General features: G+C 47.7%; 1 long non-coding RNA gene across 1 annotated transcript in view; it reads right to left on the bottom strand.

Moving 5' to 3' along the window:
• LOC121109812 overlaps positions 1-23,392 on the bottom strand; it is a 44,288-nt gene that overhangs the window by 8,499 nt on the left and 12,397 nt on the right. The window contains exons 6-13 of the long non-coding RNA XR_005857916.1: positions 20,834-21,335; positions 17,886-18,387; positions 14,938-15,439; positions 11,990-12,491; positions 9,042-9,543; positions 6,094-6,595; positions 3,146-3,647; positions 198-699 (exon numbers count right to left, since the gene is read on the bottom strand). This is a non-coding gene — a long non-coding RNA (uncharacterized LOC121109812). The remainder of the gene's footprint in view (positions 1-197; positions 700-3,145; positions 3,648-6,093; positions 6,596-9,041; positions 9,544-11,989; positions 12,492-14,937; positions 15,440-17,885; positions 18,388-20,833; positions 21,336-23,392) is intronic.

The raw sequence follows: 23,392 nt of genomic DNA, 5'->3' as shown, positions 1-23,392 counted from the left end.
CAGAAAATGTCACTGTCCTTAGAAATACCTACTTTTCTCCCCCAAATGTGACATTTTCTACCCAAAACATTACAACTCCCCTTCAGAAATCAAGCTTTTCTCGCAAAGTCGAGAATTTCTTTTCTCCAACTCTTTTCCCACCACAACATGACATTCCAGCAAAAGGTAAGTGTTCCCACAGCAATGCTAGATCTTACCCCAAAATACGGTCTTCTCGGGAAGACAACATTGTTTTCCCCGACAGTATTACTTTTTTCCTAAAGACGAAAAATTTTCTCTTGCAAAAGGAAACTACGGAACTGCCCGAGTCCGCTCTTATCGGCAGAAATCCTCAGTCGCGGAGAACAGCTAGGCAAAGCGTTCGGTCGCGTCCCCGAATGCCGCTTGCTGCCGACAGCCGCGCATTCGGGCAATTCGGTAGCCGGCAGAGAGCGACTTCAGCCGGCTGCTTTCCTCCGAACAGGGGGCTTTTCTCCGCAGCGCGGAAAGGAGCGATTTTGCCATCACCTTGCGTTCTCGCCGAAAGCACATCTCCTGGAGCCACCATTCAGAGCCACTGGCGCTTAATTTGGAGAGAGTTCGTTTCTCTCTCTTTCTCCATTGCTGCACTCTGACTTTCTGTTACGGAGGAGAGAAGGAACGAAGACTCTCCGTCAAAGAGGTGACTGGCACGTTGAGTAGCGCTAGCAGTTGTGATCTCTGTGTGAACACAAGACGAAGAGTAAAATGCCATCTTTTAGGGTGCAAAGTGGTATTCTGGGGGAAAAACAACGCCATATTTTAGGGCAGAAATTGTTACTTGGTGGAGAAAATGTCATACCTTTCAAAGAAAGCTGGTATTTTTTGGAGACAATGAAATCTTTTCGGGAGAAAAGCGGTATTTTTCAAGAGAAAGTTCTGCATTTTCGGAACAAGAGTGGTATTATGCGGGAGGAAATGTATTCCCTGGAGAAAACAACATCTTGTGCAGAAACTTCCGTATCTCTGGGAGAGAGTAGTATTTGGCGAGAGAAATAACTCTTCTCCCCAGAAATGTTATACTTTCTCCAAAAAATACCATAGCCTACAAAAAACAGGATCTTTCTGCGGCAAAATAGCAACTTCCTCCCCAAAATAGTACGCCTTCTCTTCAAAAATCGCATTCCTTCTTTCAAAAGTAGGGCATTTCCTTTAAAAAAAAAAGAAAACAGTTCTCGCCCAATAATATGACATTGGCTCCCACAACATACCACAACCTCTCCCCCAGACAGGACGTTTGCTCCTCAAAATACAGCGTTTCTCCAGAGAATATGACAGATTCTCCAACACAGTATACTTTTTCCTCGAGGCATTTCAAATTTTCTCTCGCAAAATGCCACTTTCCCCCCGAAAATGTGGCATGTTTGTCTTTTGCGTTATGTGGGGGAGAAGAAGTGGTATTTTGGGGAGAAAATGTCATTTTTTTCCTGGGGGAGTGGTACTTTGTGGGAGACGAAGTCGTATGCTTGGGAGAAAAATGGCATTGTGTTGTTGGAGATGCCATATTTCTTGGAGAAAAATTCGTTTTTTTCTTCGCGTAGAACATGCGTCATTGTCGGAGAGAAGCATATTCGTATATTCTATTGATATCATGGAATATGCCAACCACTAGTCCAGGCTGCCCAGAGCCACACCCAGCCTGGGCTCGAATGCTTCCAGGGATGGGGCAGCCGCAACCTCCTTGGGCAACCTGTTCCAGTGCGTCACCGGCCTCTGTGTGAAAAACTTCTTCCTACTATGTAACCAGAACGCCCCCCGTCTCGGTGGAAACCCATTCCCCCTCGTCCTATCGCTATACACCCTCGTAAACGACCGTTCCCCCTCCTGTTTATACGCTCCCTTCGAGTCTTGGGAGTGGTATGAAGCGGGAGAAAGTGTTTCATTTTGAGAAGAACAGTGCTGTTTTGTAGGAGAAAACGTCACCTCTGGGGGAGAAAATGGTATTTTGGGGAGAAAGCAGAACATTTCTGGAGAAATGGGGTATTTTGGGGAGGCTTGGTGACGGCTGGGAGGGAAAAGTTGCATTTTGGTGAGAATGTCCTAATTTGGAGAGAAAAGTGACATTTCAGGGGAGAAAACGTCCTATTTCTGGGAGAGAGGTGGTGGTATTCTCTGGGAGAAAACGTCTCACTCTCGGGAGATGAGGTGGCATTTGCGGATACAATCTCCAACCCCCTGGAGAAGAGTTGTATTTTGGCAAGGAAAAGCCATATTTTGGGGAGAAAAGTGGGCACATTATATTTGGGGCAGAAAATGGCATCGTTTTGAAGACCTGTGGGACAGAAAGCAACACCCCTTCCTTCTGCGATTGCGCTCCGCAAGTGCTGTTCCGTGGGAGACAGAATTATATTTAGGGGAGAAAACGGTACGGGAGGAGTGGGTGGATAAGGGTGAGCTTGTCTGCACAGAGAACGCGGTAGGAATGGGACTTTGCTAGTCCAAAATGCAGAAGGAAGGTGGAGTCCTGGGCTGCTGGTGGTGGCCTGCTGGTGTGAAAGACTGAAAGAAGGGGTCTTCGTGGTGTGAAACCCTAAAGGAAGGGGGCTTGCAGGCCAGAAGCCCAGAAGGGAGAGTTCTTTTCTGTGCCGAAAACCAGAAGGAAGGAGGCGGGCGGGGTGCAAGGGCAAAAGGCTGCTGGCCTTCTGGTCCAAAATGCGGAAGGCAGGATGCTTGTTGTGCCGAAATTGCGACGGAAGGGTGCTTGCCGGGGCAAAAAGCAGGAGGACTGGGGCTTGCGGAGCGCAAACGCGGAAGGAAGGGGTGTTGCTTTCTGTCCCACAGGTCTTCAAAACGATGCCATTTTCTCCACAGGCTATCACTTTTCTCCCCAAAATATGTCTTTTCCTTGCCAGAATACAACTCTTCTCCAAAGGGTAGGAGATTGTATCCGCAAATACCACTTCATCTCCCGAGAGGAAGACGTTTTCTCCCAGAAAATGTCACTGTCCTTAGAAATACCTACTTTTCTCCCCCAAATGTGACATTTTCTACCCAAAACATTACAACTCCCCTTCAGAAATCAAGCTTTTCTCGCAAAGTCGAGAATTTCTTTTCTCCAACTCTTTTCCCACCACAACATGACATTCCAGCAAAAGGTAAGTGTTCCCACAGCAATGCTAGATCTTACCCCAAAATACGGTCTTCTCGGGAAGACAACATTGTTTTCCCCGACAGTATTACTTTTTTCCTAAAGACGAAAAATTTTCTCTTGCAAAAGGAAACTACGGAACTGCCCGAGTCCGCTCTTATCGGCAGAAATCCTCAGTCGCGGAGAACAGCTAGGCAAAGCGTTCGGTCGCGTCCCCGAATGCCGCTTGCTGCCGACAGCCGCGCATTCGGGCAATTCGGTAGCCGGCAGAGAGCGACTTCAGCCGGCTGCTTTCCTCCGAACAGGGGGCTTTTCTCCGCAGCGCGGAAAGGAGCGATTTTGCCATCACCTTGCGTTCTCGCCGAAAGCACATCTCCTGGAGCCACCATTCAGAGCCACTGGCGCTTAATTTGGAGAGAGTTCGTTTCTCTCTCTTTCTCCATTGCTGCACTCTGACTTTCTGTTACGGAGGAGAGAAGGAACGAAGACTCTCCGTCAAAGAGGTGACTGGCACGTTGAGTAGCGCTAGCAGTTGTGATCTCTGTGTGAACACAAGACGAAGAGTAAAATGCCATCTTTTAGGGTGCAAAGTGGTATTCTGGGGGAAAAACAACGCCATATTTTAGGGCAGAAATTGTTACTTGGTGGAGAAAATGTCATACCTTTCAAAGAAAGCTGGTATTTTTTGGAGACAATGAAATCTTTTCGGGAGAAAAGCGGTATTTTTCAAGAGAAAGTTCTGCATTTTCGGAACAAGAGTGGTATTATGCGGGAGGAAATGTATTCCCTGGAGAAAACAACATCTTGTGCAGAAACTTCCGTATCTCTGGGAGAGAGTAGTATTTGGCGAGAGAAATAACTCTTCTCCCCAGAAATGTTATACTTTCTCCAAAAAATACCATAGCCTACAAAAAACAGGATCTTTCTGCGGCAAAATAGCAACTTCCTCCCCAAAATAGTACGCCTTCTCTTCAAAAATCGCATTCCTTCTTTCAAAAGTAGGGCATTTCCTTTAAAAAAAAAAGAAAACAGTTCTCGCCCAATAATATGACATTGGCTCCCACAACATACCACAACCTCTCCCCCAGACAGGACGTTTGCTCCTCAAAATACAGCGTTTCTCCAGAGAATATGACAGATTCTCCAACACAGTATACTTTTTCCTCGAGGCATTTCAAATTTTCTCTCGCAAAATGCCACTTTCCCCCCGAAAATGTGGCATGTTTGTCTTTTGCGTTATGTGGGGGAGAAGAAGTGGTATTTTGGGGAGAAAATGTCATTTTTTTCCTGGGGGAGTGGTACTTTGTGGGAGACGAAGTCGTATGCTTGGGAGAAAAATGGCATTGTGTTGTTGGAGATGCCATATTTCTTGGAGAAAAATTCGTTTTTTTCTTCGCGTAGAACATGCGTCATTGTCGGAGAGAAGCATATTCGTATATTCTATTGATATCATGGAATATGCCAACCACTAGTCCAGGCTGCCCAGAGCCACACCCAGCCTGGGCTCGAATGCTTCCAGGGATGGGGCAGCCGCAACCTCCTTGGGCAACCTGTTCCAGTGCGTCACCGGCCTCTGTGTGAAAAACTTCTTCCTACTATGTAACCAGAACGCCCCCCGTCTCGGTGGAAACCCATTCCCCCTCGTCCTATCGCTATACACCCTCGTAAACGACCGTTCCCCCTCCTGTTTATACGCTCCCTTCGAGTCTTGGGAGTGGTATGAAGCGGGAGAAAGTGTTTCATTTTGAGAAGAACAGTGCTGTTTTGTAGGAGAAAACGTCACCTCTGGGGGAGAAAATGGTATTTTGGGGAGAAAGCAGAACATTTCTGGAGAAATGGGGTATTTTGGGGAGGCTTGGTGACGGCTGGGAGGGAAAAGTTGCATTTTGGTGAGAATGTCCTAATTTGGAGAGAAAAGTGACATTTCAGGGGAGAAAACGTCCTATTTCTGGGAGAGAGGTGGTGGTATTCTCTGGGAGAAAACGTCTCACTCTCGGGAGATGAGGTGGCATTTGCGGATACAATCTCCAACCCCCTGGAGAAGAGTTGTATTTTGGCAAGGAAAAGCCATATTTTGGGGAGAAAAGTGGGCACATTATATTTGGGGCAGAAAATGGCATCGTTTTGAAGACCTGTGGGACAGAAAGCAACACCCCTTCCTTCTGCGATTGCGCTCCGCAAGTGCTGTTCCGTGGGAGACAGAATTATATTTAGGGGAGAAAACGGTACGGGAGGAGTGGGTGGATAAGGGTGAGCTTGTCTGCACAGAGAACGCGGTAGGAATGGGACTTTGCTAGTCCAAAATGCAGAAGGAAGGTGGAGTCCTGGGCTGCTGGTGGTGGCCTGCTGGTGTGAAAGACTGAAAGAAGGGGTCTTCGTGGTGTGAAACCCTAAAGGAAGGGGGCTTGCAGGCCAGAAGCCCAGAAGGGAGAGTTCTTTTCTGTGCCGAAAACCAGAAGGAAGGAGGCGGGCGGGGTGCAAGGGCAAAAGGCTGCTGGCCTTCTGGTCCAAAATGCGGAAGGCAGGATGCTTGTTGTGCCGAAATTGCGACGGAAGGGTGCTTGCCGGGGCAAAAAGCAGGAGGACTGGGGCTTGCGGAGCGCAAACGCGGAAGGAAGGGGTGTTGCTTTCTGTCCCACAGGTCTTCAAAACGATGCCATTTTCTCCACAGGCTATCACTTTTCTCCCCAAAATATGTCTTTTCCTTGCCAGAATACAACTCTTCTCCAAAGGGTAGGAGATTGTATCCGCAAATACCACTTCATCTCCCGAGAGGAAGACGTTTTCTCCCAGAAAATGTCACTGTCCTTAGAAATACCTACTTTTCTCCCCCAAATGTGACATTTTCTACCCAAAACATTACAACTCCCCTTCAGAAATCAAGCTTTTCTCGCAAAGTCGAGAATTTCTTTTCTCCAACTCTTTTCCCACCACAACATGACATTCCAGCAAAAGGTAAGTGTTCCCACAGCAATGCTAGATCTTACCCCAAAATACGGTCTTCTCGGGAAGACAACATTGTTTTCCCCGACAGTATTACTTTTTTCCTAAAGACGAAAAATTTTCTCTTGCAAAAGGAAACTACGGAACTGCCCGAGTCCGCTCTTATCGGCAGAAATCCTCAGTCGCGGAGAACAGCTAGGCAAAGCGTTCGGTCGCGTCCCCGAATGCCGCTTGCTGCCGACAGCCGCGCATTCGGGCAATTCGGTAGCCGGCAGAGAGCGACTTCAGCCGGCTGCTTTCCTCCGAACAGGGGGCTTTTCTCCGCAGCGCGGAAAGGAGCGATTTTGCCATCACCTTGCGTTCTCGCCGAAAGCACATCTCCTGGAGCCACCATTCAGAGCCACTGGCGCTTAATTTGGAGAGAGTTCGTTTCTCTCTCTTTCTCCATTGCTGCACTCTGACTTTCTGTTACGGAGGAGAGAAGGAACGAAGACTCTCCGTCAAAGAGGTGACTGGCACGTTGAGTAGCGCTAGCAGTTGTGATCTCTGTGTGAACACAAGACGAAGAGTAAAATGCCATCTTTTAGGGTGCAAAGTGGTATTCTGGGGGAAAAACAACGCCATATTTTAGGGCAGAAATTGTTACTTGGTGGAGAAAATGTCATACCTTTCAAAGAAAGCTGGTATTTTTTGGAGACAATGAAATCTTTTCGGGAGAAAAGCGGTATTTTTCAAGAGAAAGTTCTGCATTTTCGGAACAAGAGTGGTATTATGCGGGAGGAAATGTATTCCCTGGAGAAAACAACATCTTGTGCAGAAACTTCCGTATCTCTGGGAGAGAGTAGTATTTGGCGAGAGAAATAACTCTTCTCCCCAGAAATGTTATACTTTCTCCAAAAAATACCATAGCCTACAAAAAACAGGATCTTTCTGCGGCAAAATAGCAACTTCCTCCCCAAAATAGTACGCCTTCTCTTCAAAAATCGCATTCCTTCTTTCAAAAGTAGGGCATTTCCTTTAAAAAAAAAAGAAAACAGTTCTCGCCCAATAATATGACATTGGCTCCCACAACATACCACAACCTCTCCCCCAGACAGGACGTTTGCTCCTCAAAATACAGCGTTTCTCCAGAGAATATGACAGATTCTCCAACACAGTATACTTTTTCCTCGAGGCATTTCAAATTTTCTCTCGCAAAATGCCACTTTCCCCCCGAAAATGTGGCATGTTTGTCTTTTGCGTTATGTGGGGGAGAAGAAGTGGTATTTTGGGGAGAAAATGTCATTTTTTTCCTGGGGGAGTGGTACTTTGTGGGAGACGAAGTCGTATGCTTGGGAGAAAAATGGCATTGTGTTGTTGGAGATGCCATATTTCTTGGAGAAAAATTCGTTTTTTTCTTCGCGTAGAACATGCGTCATTGTCGGAGAGAAGCATATTCGTATATTCTATTGATATCATGGAATATGCCAACCACTAGTCCAGGCTGCCCAGAGCCACACCCAGCCTGGGCTCGAATGCTTCCAGGGATGGGGCAGCCGCAACCTCCTTGGGCAACCTGTTCCAGTGCGTCACCGGCCTCTGTGTGAAAAACTTCTTCCTACTATGTAACCAGAACGCCCCCCGTCTCGGTGGAAACCCATTCCCCCTCGTCCTATCGCTATACACCCTCGTAAACGACCGTTCCCCCTCCTGTTTATACGCTCCCTTCGAGTCTTGGGAGTGGTATGAAGCGGGAGAAAGTGTTTCATTTTGAGAAGAACAGTGCTGTTTTGTAGGAGAAAACGTCACCTCTGGGGGAGAAAATGGTATTTTGGGGAGAAAGCAGAACATTTCTGGAGAAATGGGGTATTTTGGGGAGGCTTGGTGACGGCTGGGAGGGAAAAGTTGCATTTTGGTGAGAATGTCCTAATTTGGAGAGAAAAGTGACATTTCAGGGGAGAAAACGTCCTATTTCTGGGAGAGAGGTGGTGGTATTCTCTGGGAGAAAACGTCTCACTCTCGGGAGATGAGGTGGCATTTGCGGATACAATCTCCAACCCCCTGGAGAAGAGTTGTATTTTGGCAAGGAAAAGCCATATTTTGGGGAGAAAAGTGGGCACATTATATTTGGGGCAGAAAATGGCATCGTTTTGAAGACCTGTGGGACAGAAAGCAACACCCCTTCCTTCTGCGATTGCGCTCCGCAAGTGCTGTTCCGTGGGAGACAGAATTATATTTAGGGGAGAAAACGGTACGGGAGGAGTGGGTGGATAAGGGTGAGCTTGTCTGCACAGAGAACGCGGTAGGAATGGGACTTTGCTAGTCCAAAATGCAGAAGGAAGGTGGAGTCCTGGGCTGCTGGTGGTGGCCTGCTGGTGTGAAAGACTGAAAGAAGGGGTCTTCGTGGTGTGAAACCCTAAAGGAAGGGGGCTTGCAGGCCAGAAGCCCAGAAGGGAGAGTTCTTTTCTGTGCCGAAAACCAGAAGGAAGGAGGCGGGCGGGGTGCAAGGGCAAAAGGCTGCTGGCCTTCTGGTCCAAAATGCGGAAGGCAGGATGCTTGTTGTGCCGAAATTGCGACGGAAGGGTGCTTGCCGGGGCAAAAAGCAGGAGGACTGGGGCTTGCGGAGCGCAAACGCGGAAGGAAGGGGTGTTGCTTTCTGTCCCACAGGTCTTCAAAACGATGCCATTTTCTCCACAGGCTATCACTTTTCTCCCCAAAATATGTCTTTTCCTTGCCAGAATACAACTCTTCTCCAAAGGGTAGGAGATTGTATCCGCAAATACCACTTCATCTCCCGAGAGGAAGACGTTTTCTCCCAGAAAATGTCACTGTCCTTAGAAATACCTACTTTTCTCCCCCAAATGTGACATTTTCTACCCAAAACATTACAACTCCCCTTCAGAAATCAAGCTTTTCTCGCAAAGTCGAGAATTTCTTTTCTCCAACTCTTTTCCCACCACAACATGACATTCCAGCAAAAGGTAAGTGTTCCCACAGCAATGCTAGATCTTACCCCAAAATACGGTCTTCTCGGGAAGACAACATTGTTTTCCCCGACAGTATTACTTTTTTCCTAAAGACGAAAAATTTTCTCTTGCAAAAGGAAACTACGGAACTGCCCGAGTCCGCTCTTATCGGCAGAAATCCTCAGTCGCGGAGAACAGCTAGGCAAAGCGTTCGGTCGCGTCCCCGAATGCCGCTTGCTGCCGACAGCCGCGCATTCGGGCAATTCGGTAGCCGGCAGAGAGCGACTTCAGCCGGCTGCTTTCCTCCGAACAGGGGGCTTTTCTCCGCAGCGCGGAAAGGAGCGATTTTGCCATCACCTTGCGTTCTCGCCGAAAGCACATCTCCTGGAGCCACCATTCAGAGCCACTGGCGCTTAATTTGGAGAGAGTTCGTTTCTCTCTCTTTCTCCATTGCTGCACTCTGACTTTCTGTTACGGAGGAGAGAAGGAACGAAGACTCTCCGTCAAAGAGGTGACTGGCACGTTGAGTAGCGCTAGCAGTTGTGATCTCTGTGTGAACACAAGACGAAGAGTAAAATGCCATCTTTTAGGGTGCAAAGTGGTATTCTGGGGGAAAAACAACGCCATATTTTAGGGCAGAAATTGTTACTTGGTGGAGAAAATGTCATACCTTTCAAAGAAAGCTGGTATTTTTTGGAGACAATGAAATCTTTTCGGGAGAAAAGCGGTATTTTTCAAGAGAAAGTTCTGCATTTTCGGAACAAGAGTGGTATTATGCGGGAGGAAATGTATTCCCTGGAGAAAACAACATCTTGTGCAGAAACTTCCGTATCTCTGGGAGAGAGTAGTATTTGGCGAGAGAAATAACTCTTCTCCCCAGAAATGTTATACTTTCTCCAAAAAATACCATAGCCTACAAAAAACAGGATCTTTCTGCGGCAAAATAGCAACTTCCTCCCCAAAATAGTACGCCTTCTCTTCAAAAATCGCATTCCTTCTTTCAAAAGTAGGGCATTTCCTTTAAAAAAAAAAGAAAACAGTTCTCGCCCAATAATATGACATTGGCTCCCACAACATACCACAACCTCTCCCCCAGACAGGACGTTTGCTCCTCAAAATACAGCGTTTCTCCAGAGAATATGACAGATTCTCCAACACAGTATACTTTTTCCTCGAGGCATTTCAAATTTTCTCTCGCAAAATGCCACTTTCCCCCCGAAAATGTGGCATGTTTGTCTTTTGCGTTATGTGGGGGAGAAGAAGTGGTATTTTGGGGAGAAAATGTCATTTTTTTCCTGGGGGAGTGGTACTTTGTGGGAGACGAAGTCGTATGCTTGGGAGAAAAATGGCATTGTGTTGTTGGAGATGCCATATTTCTTGGAGAAAAATTCGTTTTTTTCTTCGCGTAGAACATGCGTCATTGTCGGAGAGAAGCATATTCGTATATTCTATTGATATCATGGAATATGCCAACCACTAGTCCAGGCTGCCCAGAGCCACACCCAGCCTGGGCTCGAATGCTTCCAGGGATGGGGCAGCCGCAACCTCCTTGGGCAACCTGTTCCAGTGCGTCACCGGCCTCTGTGTGAAAAACTTCTTCCTACTATGTAACCAGAACGCCCCCCGTCTCGGTGGAAACCCATTCCCCCTCGTCCTATCGCTATACACCCTCGTAAACGACCGTTCCCCCTCCTGTTTATACGCTCCCTTCGAGTCTTGGGAGTGGTATGAAGCGGGAGAAAGTGTTTCATTTTGAGAAGAACAGTGCTGTTTTGTAGGAGAAAACGTCACCTCTGGGGGAGAAAATGGTATTTTGGGGAGAAAGCAGAACATTTCTGGAGAAATGGGGTATTTTGGGGAGGCTTGGTGACGGCTGGGAGGGAAAAGTTGCATTTTGGTGAGAATGTCCTAATTTGGAGAGAAAAGTGACATTTCAGGGGAGAAAACGTCCTATTTCTGGGAGAGAGGTGGTGGTATTCTCTGGGAGAAAACGTCTCACTCTCGGGAGATGAGGTGGCATTTGCGGATACAATCTCCAACCCCCTGGAGAAGAGTTGTATTTTGGCAAGGAAAAGCCATATTTTGGGGAGAAAAGTGGGCACATTATATTTGGGGCAGAAAATGGCATCGTTTTGAAGACCTGTGGGACAGAAAGCAACACCCCTTCCTTCTGCGATTGCGCTCCGCAAGTGCTGTTCCGTGGGAGACAGAATTATATTTAGGGGAGAAAACGGTACGGGAGGAGTGGGTGGATAAGGGTGAGCTTGTCTGCACAGAGAACGCGGTAGGAATGGGACTTTGCTAGTCCAAAATGCAGAAGGAAGGTGGAGTCCTGGGCTGCTGGTGGTGGCCTGCTGGTGTGAAAGACTGAAAGAAGGGGTCTTCGTGGTGTGAAACCCTAAAGGAAGGGGGCTTGCAGGCCAGAAGCCCAGAAGGGAGAGTTCTTTTCTGTGCCGAAAACCAGAAGGAAGGAGGCGGGCGGGGTGCAAGGGCAAAAGGCTGCTGGCCTTCTGGTCCAAAATGCGGAAGGCAGGATGCTTGTTGTGCCGAAATTGCGACGGAAGGGTGCTTGCCGGGGCAAAAAGCAGGAGGACTGGGGCTTGCGGAGCGCAAACGCGGAAGGAAGGGGTGTTGCTTTCTGTCCCACAGGTCTTCAAAACGATGCCATTTTCTCCACAGGCTATCACTTTTCTCCCCAAAATATGTCTTTTCCTTGCCAGAATACAACTCTTCTCCAAAGGGTAGGAGATTGTATCCGCAAATACCACTTCATCTCCCGAGAGGAAGACGTTTTCTCCCAGAAAATGTCACTGTCCTTAGAAATACCTACTTTTCTCCCCCAAATGTGACATTTTCTACCCAAAACATTACAACTCCCCTTCAGAAATCAAGCTTTTCTCGCAAAGTCGAGAATTTCTTTTCTCCAACTCTTTTCCCACCACAACATGACATTCCAGCAAAAGGTAAGTGTTCCCACAGCAATGCTAGATCTTACCCCAAAATACGGTCTTCTCGGGAAGACAACATTGTTTTCCCCGACAGTATTACTTTTTTCCTAAAGACGAAAAATTTTCTCTTGCAAAAGGAAACTACGGAACTGCCCGAGTCCGCTCTTATCGGCAGAAATCCTCAGTCGCGGAGAACAGCTAGGCAAAGCGTTCGGTCGCGTCCCCGAATGCCGCTTGCTGCCGACAGCCGCGCATTCGGGCAATTCGGTAGCCGGCAGAGAGCGACTTCAGCCGGCTGCTTTCCTCCGAACAGGGGGCTTTTCTCCGCAGCGCGGAAAGGAGCGATTTTGCCATCACCTTGCGTTCTCGCCGAAAGCACATCTCCTGGAGCCACCATTCAGAGCCACTGGCGCTTAATTTGGAGAGAGTTCGTTTCTCTCTCTTTCTCCATTGCTGCACTCTGACTTTCTGTTACGGAGGAGAGAAGGAACGAAGACTCTCCGTCAAAGAGGTGACTGGCACGTTGAGTAGCGCTAGCAGTTGTGATCTCTGTGTGAACACAAGACGAAGAGTAAAATGCCATCTTTTAGGGTGCAAAGTGGTATTCTGGGGGAAAAACAACGCCATATTTTAGGGCAGAAATTGTTACTTGGTGGAGAAAATGTCATACCTTTCAAAGAAAGCTGGTATTTTTTGGAGACAATGAAATCTTTTCGGGAGAAAAGCGGTATTTTTCAAGAGAAAGTTCTGCATTTTCGGAACAAGAGTGGTATTATGCGGGAGGAAATGTATTCCCTGGAGAAAACAACATCTTGTGCAGAAACTTCCGTATCTCTGGGAGAGAGTAGTATTTGGCGAGAGAAATAACTCTTCTCCCCAGAAATGTTATACTTTCTCCAAAAAATACCATAGCCTACAAAAAACAGGATCTTTCTGCGGCAAAATAGCAACTTCCTCCCCAAAATAGTACGCCTTCTCTTCAAAAATCGCATTCCTTCTTTCAAAAGTAGGGCATTTCCTTTAAAAAAAAAAGAAAACAGTTCTCGCCCAATAATATGACATTGGCTCCCACAACATACCACAACCTCTCCCCCAGACAGGACGTTTGCTCCTCAAAATACAGCGTTTCTCCAGAGAATATGACAGATTCTCCAACACAGTATACTTTTTCCTCGAGGCATTTCAAATTTTCTCTCGCAAAATGCCACTTTCCCCCCGAAAATGTGGCATGTTTGTCTTTTGCGTTATGTGGGGGAGAAGAAGTGGTATTTTGGGGAGAAAATGTCATTTTTTTCCTGGGGGAGTGGTACTTTGTGGGAGACGAAGTCGTATGCTTGGGAGAAAAATGGCATTGTGTTGTTGGAGATGCCATATTTCTTGGAGAAAAATTCGTTTTTTTCTTCGCGTAGAACATGCGTCATTGTCGGAGAGAAGCATATTCGTATATTCTATTGATATCATGGAATATGCCAACCACTAGTCCAGGCTGCCCAGAGCCACACCCAGCCTGGGCTCGAATGCTTCCAGGGATGGGGCAGCCGCAACCTCCTTGGGCAACCTGTTCCAGTGCGTCACCGGCCTCTGTGTGAAAAACTTCTTCCTACTATGTAACCAGAACGCCCCCCGTCTCGGTGGAAACCCATTCCCCCTCGTCCTATCGCTATACACCCTCGTAAACGACCGTTCCCCCTCCTGTTTATACGCTCCCTTCGAGTCTTGGGAGTGGTATGAAGCGGGAGAAAGTGTTTCATTTTGAGAAGAACAGTGCTGTTTTGTAGGAGAAAACGTCACCTCTGGGGGAGAAAATGGTATTTTGGGGAGAAAGCAGAACATTTCTGGAGAAATGGGGTATTTTGGGGAGGCTTGGTGACGGCTGGGAGGGAAAAGTTGCATTTTGGTGAGAATGTCCTAATTTGGAGAGAAAAGTGACATTTCAGGGGAGAAAACGTCCTATTTCTGGGAGAGAGGTGGTGGTATTCTCTGGGAGAAAACGTCTCACTCTCGGGAGATGAGGTGGCATTTGCGGATACAATCTCCAACCCCCTGGAGAAGAGTTGTATTTTGGCAAGGAAAAGCCATATTTTGGGGAGAAAAGTGGGCACATTATATTTGGGGCAGAAAATGGCATCGTTTTGAAGACCTGTGGGACAGAAAGCAACACCCCTTCCTTCTGCGATTGCGCTCCGCAAGTGCTGTTCCGTGGGAGACAGAATTATATTTAGGGGAGAAAACGGTACGGGAGGAGTGGGTGGATAAGGGTGAGCTTGTCTGCACAGAGAACGCGGTAGGAATGGGACTTTGCTAGTCCAAAATGCAGAAGGAAGGTGGAGTCCTGGGCTGCTGGTGGTGGCCTGCTGGTGTGAAAGACTGAAAGAAGGGGTCTTCGTGGTGTGAAACCCTAAAGGAAGGGGGCTTGCAGGCCAGAAGCCCAGAAGGGAGAGTTCTTTTCTGTGCCGAAAACCAGAAGGAAGGAGGCGGGCGGGGTGCAAGGGCAAAAGGCTGCTGGCCTTCTGGTCCAAAATGCGGAAGGCAGGATGCTTGTTGTGCCGAAATTGCGACGGAAGGGTGCTTGCCGGGGCAAAAAGCAGGAGGACTGGGGCTTGCGGAGCGCAAACGCGGAAGGAAGGGGTGTTGCTTTCTGTCCCACAGGTCTTCAAAACGATGCCATTTTCTCCACAGGCTATCACTTTTCTCCCCAAAATATGTCTTTTCCTTGCCAGAATACAACTCTTCTCCAAAGGGTAGGAGATTGTATCCGCAAATACCACTTCATCTCCCGAGAGGAAGACGTTTTCTCCCAGAAAATGTCACTGTCCTTAGAAATACCTACTTTTCTCCCCCAAATGTGACATTTTCTACCCAAAACATTACAACTCCCCTTCAGAAATCAAGCTTTTCTCGCAAAGTCGAGAATTTCTTTTCTCCAACTCTTTTCCCACCACAACATGACATTCCAGCAAAAGGTAAGTGTTCCCACAGCAATGCTAGATCTTACCCCAAAATACGGTCTTCTCGGGAAGACAACATTGTTTTCCCCGACAGTATTACTTTTTTCCTAAAGACGAAAAATTTTCTCTTGCAAAAGGAAACTACGGAACTGCCCGAGTCCGCTCTTATCGGCAGAAATCCTCAGTCGCGGAGAACAGCTAGGCAAAGCGTTCGGTCGCGTCCCCGAATGCCGCTTGCTGCCGACAGCCGCGCATTCGGGCAATTCGGTAGCCGGCAGAGAGCGACTTCAGCCGGCTGCTTTCCTCCGAACAGGGGGCTTTTCTCCGCAGCGCGGAAAGGAGCGATTTTGCCATCACCTTGCGTTCTCGCCGAAAGCACATCTCCTGGAGCCACCATTCAGAGCCACTGGCGCTTAATTTGGAGAGAGTTCGTTTCTCTCTCTTTCTCCATTGCTGCACTCTGACTTTCTGTTACGGAGGAGAGAAGGAACGAAGACTCTCCGTCAAAGAGGTGACTGGCACGTTGAGTAGCGCTAGCAGTTGTGATCTCTGTGTGAACACAAGACGAAGAGTAAAATGCCATCTTTTAGGGTGCAAAGTGGTATTCTGGGGGAAAAACAACGCCATATTTTAGGGCAGAAATTGTTACTTGGTGGAGAAAATGTCATACCTTTCAAAGAAAGCTGGTATTTTTTGGAGACAATGAAATCTTTTCGGGAGAAAAGCGGTATTTTTCAAGAGAAAGTTCTGCATTTTCGGAACAAGAGTGGTATTATGCGGGAGGAAATGTATTCCCTGGAGAAAACAACATCTTGTGCAGAAACTTCCGTATCTCTGGGAGAGAGTAGTATTTGGCGAGAGAAATAACTCTTCTCCCCAGAAATGTTATACTTTCTCCAAAAAATACCATAGCCTACAAAAAACAGGATCTTTCTGCGGCAAAATAGCAACTTCCTCCCCAAAATAGTACGCCTTCTCTTCAAAAATCGCATTCCTTCTTTCAAAAGTAGGGCATTTCCTTTAAAAAAAAAAGAAAACAGTTCTCGCCCAATAATATGACATTGGCTCCCACAACATACCACAACCTCTCCCCCAGACAGGACGTTTGCTCCTCAAAATACAGCGTTTCTCCAGAGAATATGACAGATTCTCCAACACAGTATACTTTTTCCTCGAGGCATTTCAAATTTTCTCTCGCAAAATGCCACTTTCCCCCCGAAAATGTGGCATGTTTGTCTTTTGCGTTATGTGGGGGAGAAGAAGTGGTATTTTGGGGAGAAAATGTCATTTTTTTCCTGGGGGAGTGGTACTTTGTGGGAGACGAAGTCGTATGCTTGGGAGAAAAATGGCATTGTGTTGTTGGAGATGCCATATTTCTTGGAGAAAAATTCGTTTTTTTCTTCGCGTAGAACATGCGTCATTGTCGGAGAGAAGCATATTCGTATATTCTATTGATATCATGGAATATGCCAACCACTAGTCCAGGCTGCCCAGAGCCACACCCAGCCTGGGCTCGAATGCTTCCAGGGATGGGGCAGCCGCAACCTCCTTGGGCAACCTGTTCCAGTGCGTCACCGGCCTCTGTGTGAAAAACTTCTTCCTACTATGTAACCAGAACGCCCCCCGTCTCGGTGGAAACCCATTCCCCCTCGTCCTATCGCTATACACCCTCGTAAACGACCGTTCCCCCTCCTGTTTATACGCTCCCTTCGAGTCTTGGGAGTGGTATGAAGCGGGAGAAAGTGTTTCATTTTGAGAAGAACAGTGCTGTTTTGTAGGAGAAAACGTCACCTCTGGGGGAGAAAATGGTATTTTGGGGAGAAAGCAGAACATTTCTGGAGAAATGGGGTATTTTGGGGAGGCTTGGTGACGGCTGGGAGGGAAAAGTTGCATTTTGGTGAGAATGTCCTAATTTGGAGAGAAAAGTGACATTTCAGGGGAGAAAACGTCCTATTTCTGGGAGAGAGGTGGTGGTATTCTCTGGGAGAAAACGTCTCACTCTCGGGAGATGAGGTGGCATTTGCGGATACAATCTCCAACCCCCTGGAGAAGAGTTGTATTTTGGCAAGGAAAAGCCATATTTTGGGGAGAAAAGTGGGCACATTATATTTGGGGCAGAAAATGGCATCGTTTTGAAGACCTGTGGGACAGAAAGCAACACCCCTTCCTTCTGCGATTGCGCTCCGCAAGTGCTGTTCCGTGGGAGACAGAATTATATTTAGGGGAGAAAACGGTACGGGAGGAGTGGGTGGATAAGGGTGAGCTTGTCTGCACAGAGAACGCGGTAGGAATGGGACTTTGCTAGTCCAAAATGCAGAAGGAAGGTGGAGTCCTGGGCTGCTGGTGGTGGCCTGCTGGTGTGAAAGACTGAAAGAAGGGGTCTTCGTGGTGTGAAACCCTAAAGGAAGGGGGCTTGCAGGCCAGAAGCCCAGAAGGGAGAGTTCTTTTCTGTGCCGAAAACCAGAAGGAAGGAGGCGGGCGGGGTGCAAGGGCAAAAGGCTGCTGGCCTTCTGGTCCAAAATGCGGAAGGCAGGATGCTTGTTGTGCCGAAATTGCGACGGAAGGGTGCTTGCCGGGGCAAAAAGCAGGAGGACTGGGGCTTGCGGAGCGCAAACGCGGAAGGAAGGGGTGTTGCTTTCTGTCCCACAGGTCTTCAAAACGATGCCATTTTCTCCACAGGCTATCACTTTTCTCCCCAAAATATGTCTTTTCCTTGCCAGAATACAACTCTTCTCCAAAGGGTAGGAGATTGTATCCGCAAATACCACTTCATCTCCCGAGAGGAAGACGTTTTCTCCCAGAAAATGTCACTGTCCTTAGAAATACCTACTTTTCTCCCCCAAATGTGACATTTTCTACCCAAAACATTACAACTCCCCTTCAGAAATCAAGCTTTTCTCGCAAAGTCGAGAATTTCTTTTCTCCAACTCTTTTCCCACCACAACATGACATTCCAGCAAAAGGTAAGTGTTCCCACAGCAATGCTAGATCTTACCCCAAAATACGGTCTTCTCGGGAAGACAACATTGTTTTCCCCGACAGTATTACTTTTTTCCTAAAGACGAAAAATTTTCTCTTGCAAAAGGAAACTACGGAACTGCCCGAGTCCGCTCTTATCGGCAGAAATCCTCAGTCGCGGAGAACAGCTAGGCAAAGCGTTCGGTCGCGTCCCCGAATGCCGCTTGCTGCCGACAGCCGCGCATTCGGGCAATTCGGTAGCCGGCAGAGAGCGACTTCAGCCGGCTGCTTTCCTCCGAACAGGGGGCTTTTCTCCGCAGCGCGGAAAGGAGCGATTTTGCCATCACCTTGCGTTCTCGCCGAAAGCACATCTCCTGGAGCCACCATTCAGAGCCACTGGCGCTTAATTTGGAGAGAGTTCGTTTCTCTCTCTTTCTCCATTGCTGCACTCTGACTTTCTGTTACGGAGGAGAGAAGGAACGAAGACTCTCCGTCAAAGAGGTGACTGGCACGTTGAGTAGCGCTAGCAGTTGTGATCTCTGTGTGAACACAAGACGAAGAGTAAAATGCCATCTTTTAGGGTGCAAAGTGGTATTCTGGGGGAAAAACAACGCCATATTTTAGGGCAGAAATTGTTACTTGGTGGAGAAAATGTCATACCTTTCAAAGAAAGCTGGTATTTTTTGGAGACAATGAAATCTTTTCGGGAGAAAAGCGGTATTTTTCAAGAGAAAGTTCTGCATTTTCGGAACAAGAGTGGTATTATGCGGGAGGAAATGTATTCCCTGGAGAAAACAACATCTTGTGCAGAAACTTCCGTATCTCTGGGAGAGAGTAGTATTTGGCGAGAGAAATAACTCTTCTCCCCAGAAATGTTATACTTTCTCCAAAAAATACCATAGCCTACAAAAAACAGGATCTTTCTGCGGCAAAATAGCAACTTCCTCCCCAAAATAGTACGCCTTCTCTTCAAAAATCGCATTCCTTCTTTCAAAAGTAGGGCATTTCCTTTAAAAAAAAAAGAAAACAGTTCTCGCCCAATAATATGACATTGGCTCCCACAACATACCACAACCTCTCCCCCAGACAGGACGTTTGCTCCTCAAAATACAGCGTTTCTCCAGAGAATATGACAGATTCTCCAACACAGTATACTTTTTCCTCGAGGCATTTCAAATTTTCTCTCGCAAAATGCCACTTTCCCCCCGAAAATGTGGCATGTTTGTCTTTTGCGTTATGTGGGGGAGAAGAAGTGGTATTTTGGGGAGAAAATGTCATTTTTTTCCTGGGGGAGTGGTACTTTGTGGGAGACGAAGTCGTATGCTTGGGAGAAAAATGGCATTGTGTTGTTGGAGATGCCATATTTCTTGGAGAAAAATTCGTTTTTTTCTTCGCGTAGAACATGCGTCATTGTCGGAGAGAAGCATATTCGTATATTCTATTGATATCATGGAATATGCCAACCACTAGTCCAGGCTGCCCAGAGCCACACCCAGCCTGGGCTCGAATGCTTCCAGGGATGGGGCAGCCGCAACCTCCTTGGGCAACCTGTTCCAGTGCGTCACCGGCCTCTGTGTGAAAAACTTCTTCCTACTATGTAACCAGAACGCCCCCCGTCTCGGTGGAAACCCATTCCCCCTCGTCCTATCGCTATACACCCTCGTAAACGACCGTTCCCCCTCCTGTTTATACGCTCCCTTCGAGTCTTGGGAGTGGTATGAAGCGGGAGAAAGTGTTTCATTTTGAGAAGAACAGTGCTGTTTTGTAGGAGAAAACGTCACCTCTGGGGGAGAAAATGGTATTTTGGGGAGAAAGCAGAACATTTCTGGAGAAATGGGGTATTTTGGGGAGGCTTGGTGACGGCTGGGAGGGAAAAGTTGCATTTTGGTGAGAATGTCCTAATTTGGAGAGAAAAGTGACATTTCAGGGGAGAAAACGTCCTATTTCTGGGAGAGAGGTGGTGGTATTCTCTGGGAGAAAACGTCTCACTCTCGGGAGATGAGGTGGCATTTGCGGATACAATCTCCAACCCCCTGGAGAAGAGTTGTATTTTGGCAAGGAAAAGCCATATTTTGGGGAGAAAAGTGGGCACATTATATTTGGGGCAGAAAATGGCATCGTTTTGAAGACCTGTGGGACAGAAAGCAACACCCCTTCCTTCTGCGATTGCGCTCCGCAAGTGCTGTTCCGTGGGAGACAGAATTATATTTAGGGGAGAAAACGGTACGGGAGGAGTGGGTGGATAAGGGTGAGCTTGTCTGCACAGAGAACGCGGTAGGAATGGGACTTTGCTAGTCCAAAATGCAGAAGGAAGGTGGAGTCCTGGGCTGCTGGTGGTGGCCTGCTGGTGTGAAAGACTGAAAGAAGGGGTCTTCGTGGTGTGAAACCCTAAAGGAAGGGGGCTTGCAGGCCAGAAGCCCAGAAGGGAGAGTTCTTTTCTGTGCCGAAAACCAGAAGGAAGGAGGCGGGCGGGGTGCAAGGGCAAAAGGCTGCTGGCCTTCTGGTCCAAAATGCGGAAGGCAGGATGCTTGTTGTGCCGAAATTGCGACGGAAGGGTGCTTGCCGGGGCAAAAAGCAGGAGGACTGGGGCTTGCGGAGCGCAAACGCGGAAGGAAGGGGTGTTGCTTTCTGTCCCACAGGTCTTCAAAACGATGCCATTTTCTCCACAGGCTATCACTTTTCTCCCCAAAATATGTCTTTTCCTTGCCAGAATACAACTCTTCTCCAAAGGGTAGGAGATTGTATCCGCAAATACCACTTCATCTCCCGAGAGGAAGACGTTTTCTCCCAGAAAATGTCACTGTCCTTAGAAATACCTACTTTTCTCCCCCAAATGTGACATTTTCTACCCAAAACATTACAACTCCCCTTCAGAAATCAAGCTTTTCTCGCAAAGTCGAGAATTTCTTTTCTCCAACTCTTTTCCCACCACAACATGACATTCCAGCAAAAGGTAAGTGTTCCCACAGCAATGCTAGATCTTACCCCAAAATACGGTCTTCTCGGGAAGACAACATTGTTTTCCCCGACAGTATTACTTTTTTCCTAAAGACGAAAAATTTTCTCTTGCAAAAGGAAACTACGGAACTGCCCGAGTCCGCTCTTATCGGCAGAAATCCTCAGTCGCGGAGAACAGCTAGGCAAAGCGTTCGGTCGCGTCCCCGAATGCCGCTTGCTGCCGACAGCCGCGCATTCGGGCAGTTCGGTAGCCGGCAGAGAGCGACTTCAGCCGGCTGCTTTCCTCCGAACAGGGGGCTTTTCTCCGCAGCGCGGAAAGGAGCGATTTTGCCATCACCTTGCGTTCTCGCCGAAAGCACATCTCCTGGAGCCACCATTCAGAGCCACTGGCGCTTAATTTGGAGAGAGTTCGTTTCTCTCTCTTTCTCCATTGCTGCACTCTGACTTTCTGTTACGGAGGAGAGAAGGAACGAAGACTCTCCGTCAAAGAGGTGACTGGCACGTTGAGTAGCGCTAGCAGTTGTGATCTCTGTGTGAACACAAGACGAAGAGTAAAATGCCATCTTTTAGGGTGCAAAGTGGTATTCTGGGGGAAAAACAACGCCATATTTTAGGGCAGAAATTGTTACTTGGTGGAGAAAATGTCATACCTTTCAAAGAAAGCTGGTATTTTTTGGAGACAATGAAATCTTTTCGGGAGAAAAGCGGTATTTTTCAAGAGAAAGTTCTGCATTTTCGGAACAAGAGTGGTATTATGCGGGAGGAAATGTATTCCCTGGAGAAAACAACATCTTGTGCAGAAACTTCCGTATCTCTGGGAGAGAGTAGTATTTGGCGAGAGAAATAACTCTTCTCCCCAGAAATGTTATACTTTCTCCAAAAAATACCATAGCCTACAAAAAACAGGATCTTTCTGCGGCAAAATAGCAACTTCCTCCCCAAAATAGTACGCCTTCTCTTCAAAAATCGCATTCCTTCTTTCAAAAGTAGGGCATTTCCTTTAAAAAAAAAAGAAAACAGTTCTCGCCCAATAATATGACATTGGCTCCCACAACATACCACAACCTCTCCCCCAGACAGGACGTTTGCTCCTCAAAATACAGCGTTTCTCCAGAGAATATGACAGATTCTCCAACACAGTATACTTTTTCCTCGAGGCATTTCAAATTTTCTCTCGCAAAATGCCACTTTCCCCCCGAAAATGTGGCATGTTTGTCTTTTGCGTTATGTGGGGGAGAAGAAGTGGTATTTTGGGGAGAAAATGTCATTTTTTTCCTGGGGGAGTGGTACTTTGTGGGAGACGAAGTCGTATGCTTGGGAGAAAAATGGCATTGTGTTGTTGGAGATGCCATATTTCTTGGAGAAAAATTCGTTTTTTTCTTCGCGTAGAACATGCGTCATTGTCGGAGAGAAGCATATTCGTATATTCTATTGATATCATGGAATATGCCAACCACTAGTCCAGGCTGCCCAGAGCCACACCCAGCCTGGGCTCGAATGCTTCCAGGGATGGGGCAGCCGCAACCTCCTTGGGCAACCTGTTCCAGTGCGTCACCGGCCTCTGTGTGAAAAACTTCTTCCTACTATGTAACCAGAACGCCCCCCGTCTCGGTGGAAACCCATTCCCCCTCGTCCTATCGCTATACACCCTCGTAAACGACCGTTCCCCCTCCTGTTTATACGCTCCCTTCGAGTCTTGGGAGTGGTATGAAGCGGGAGAAAGTGTTTCATTTTGAGAAGAACAGTGCTGTTTTGTAGGAGAAAACGTCACCTCTGGGGGAGAAAATGGTATTTTGGGGAGAAAGCAGAACATTTCTGGAGAAATGGGGTATTTTGGGGAGGCTTGGTGACGGCTGGGAGGGAAAAGTTGCATTTTGGTGAGAATGTCCTAATTTGGAGAGAAAAGTGACATTTCAGGGGAGAAAACGTCCTATTTCTGGGAGAGAGGTGGTGGTATTCTCTGGGAGAAAACGTCTCACTCTCGGGAGATGAGGTGGCATTTGCGGATACAATCTCCAACCCCCTGGAGAAGAGTTGTATTTTGGCAAGGAAAAGCCATATTTTGGGGAGAAAAGTGGGCACATTATATTTGGGGCAGAAAATGGCATCGTTTTGAAGACCTGTGGGACAGAAAGCAACACCCCTTCCTTCTGCGATTGCGCTCCGCAAGTGCTGTTCCGTGGGAGACAGAATTATATTTAGGGGAGAAAACGGTACGGGAGGAGTGGGTGGATAAGGGTGAGCTTGTCTGCACAGAGAACGCGGTAGGAATGGGACTTTGCTAGTCCAAAATGCAGAAGGAAGGTGGAGTCCTGGGCTGCTGGTGGTGGCCTGCTGGTGTGAAAGACTGAAAGAAGGGGTCTTCGTGGTGTGAAACCCTAAAGGAAGGGGGCTTGCAGGCCAGAAGCCCAGAAGGGAGAGTTCTTTTCTGTGCCGAAAACCAGAAGGAAGGAGGCGGGCGGGGTGCAAGGGCAAAAGGCTGCTGGCCTTCTGGTCCAAAATGCGGAAGGCAGGATGCTTGTTGTGCCGAAATTGCGACGGAAGGGTGCTTGCCGGGGCAAAAAGCAGGAGGACTGGGGCTTGCGG

Source organism: Gallus gallus, chromosome 2 (genome assembly GCF_016699485.2).
Source record: "Gallus gallus isolate bGalGal1 chromosome 2, bGalGal1.mat.broiler.GRCg7b, whole genome shotgun sequence".
Lineage (NCBI taxonomy): Eukaryota > Metazoa > Chordata > Aves > Galliformes > Phasianidae > Gallus > Gallus gallus.
This window is presented reverse-complemented; position numbering and strand designations above follow the sequence as displayed.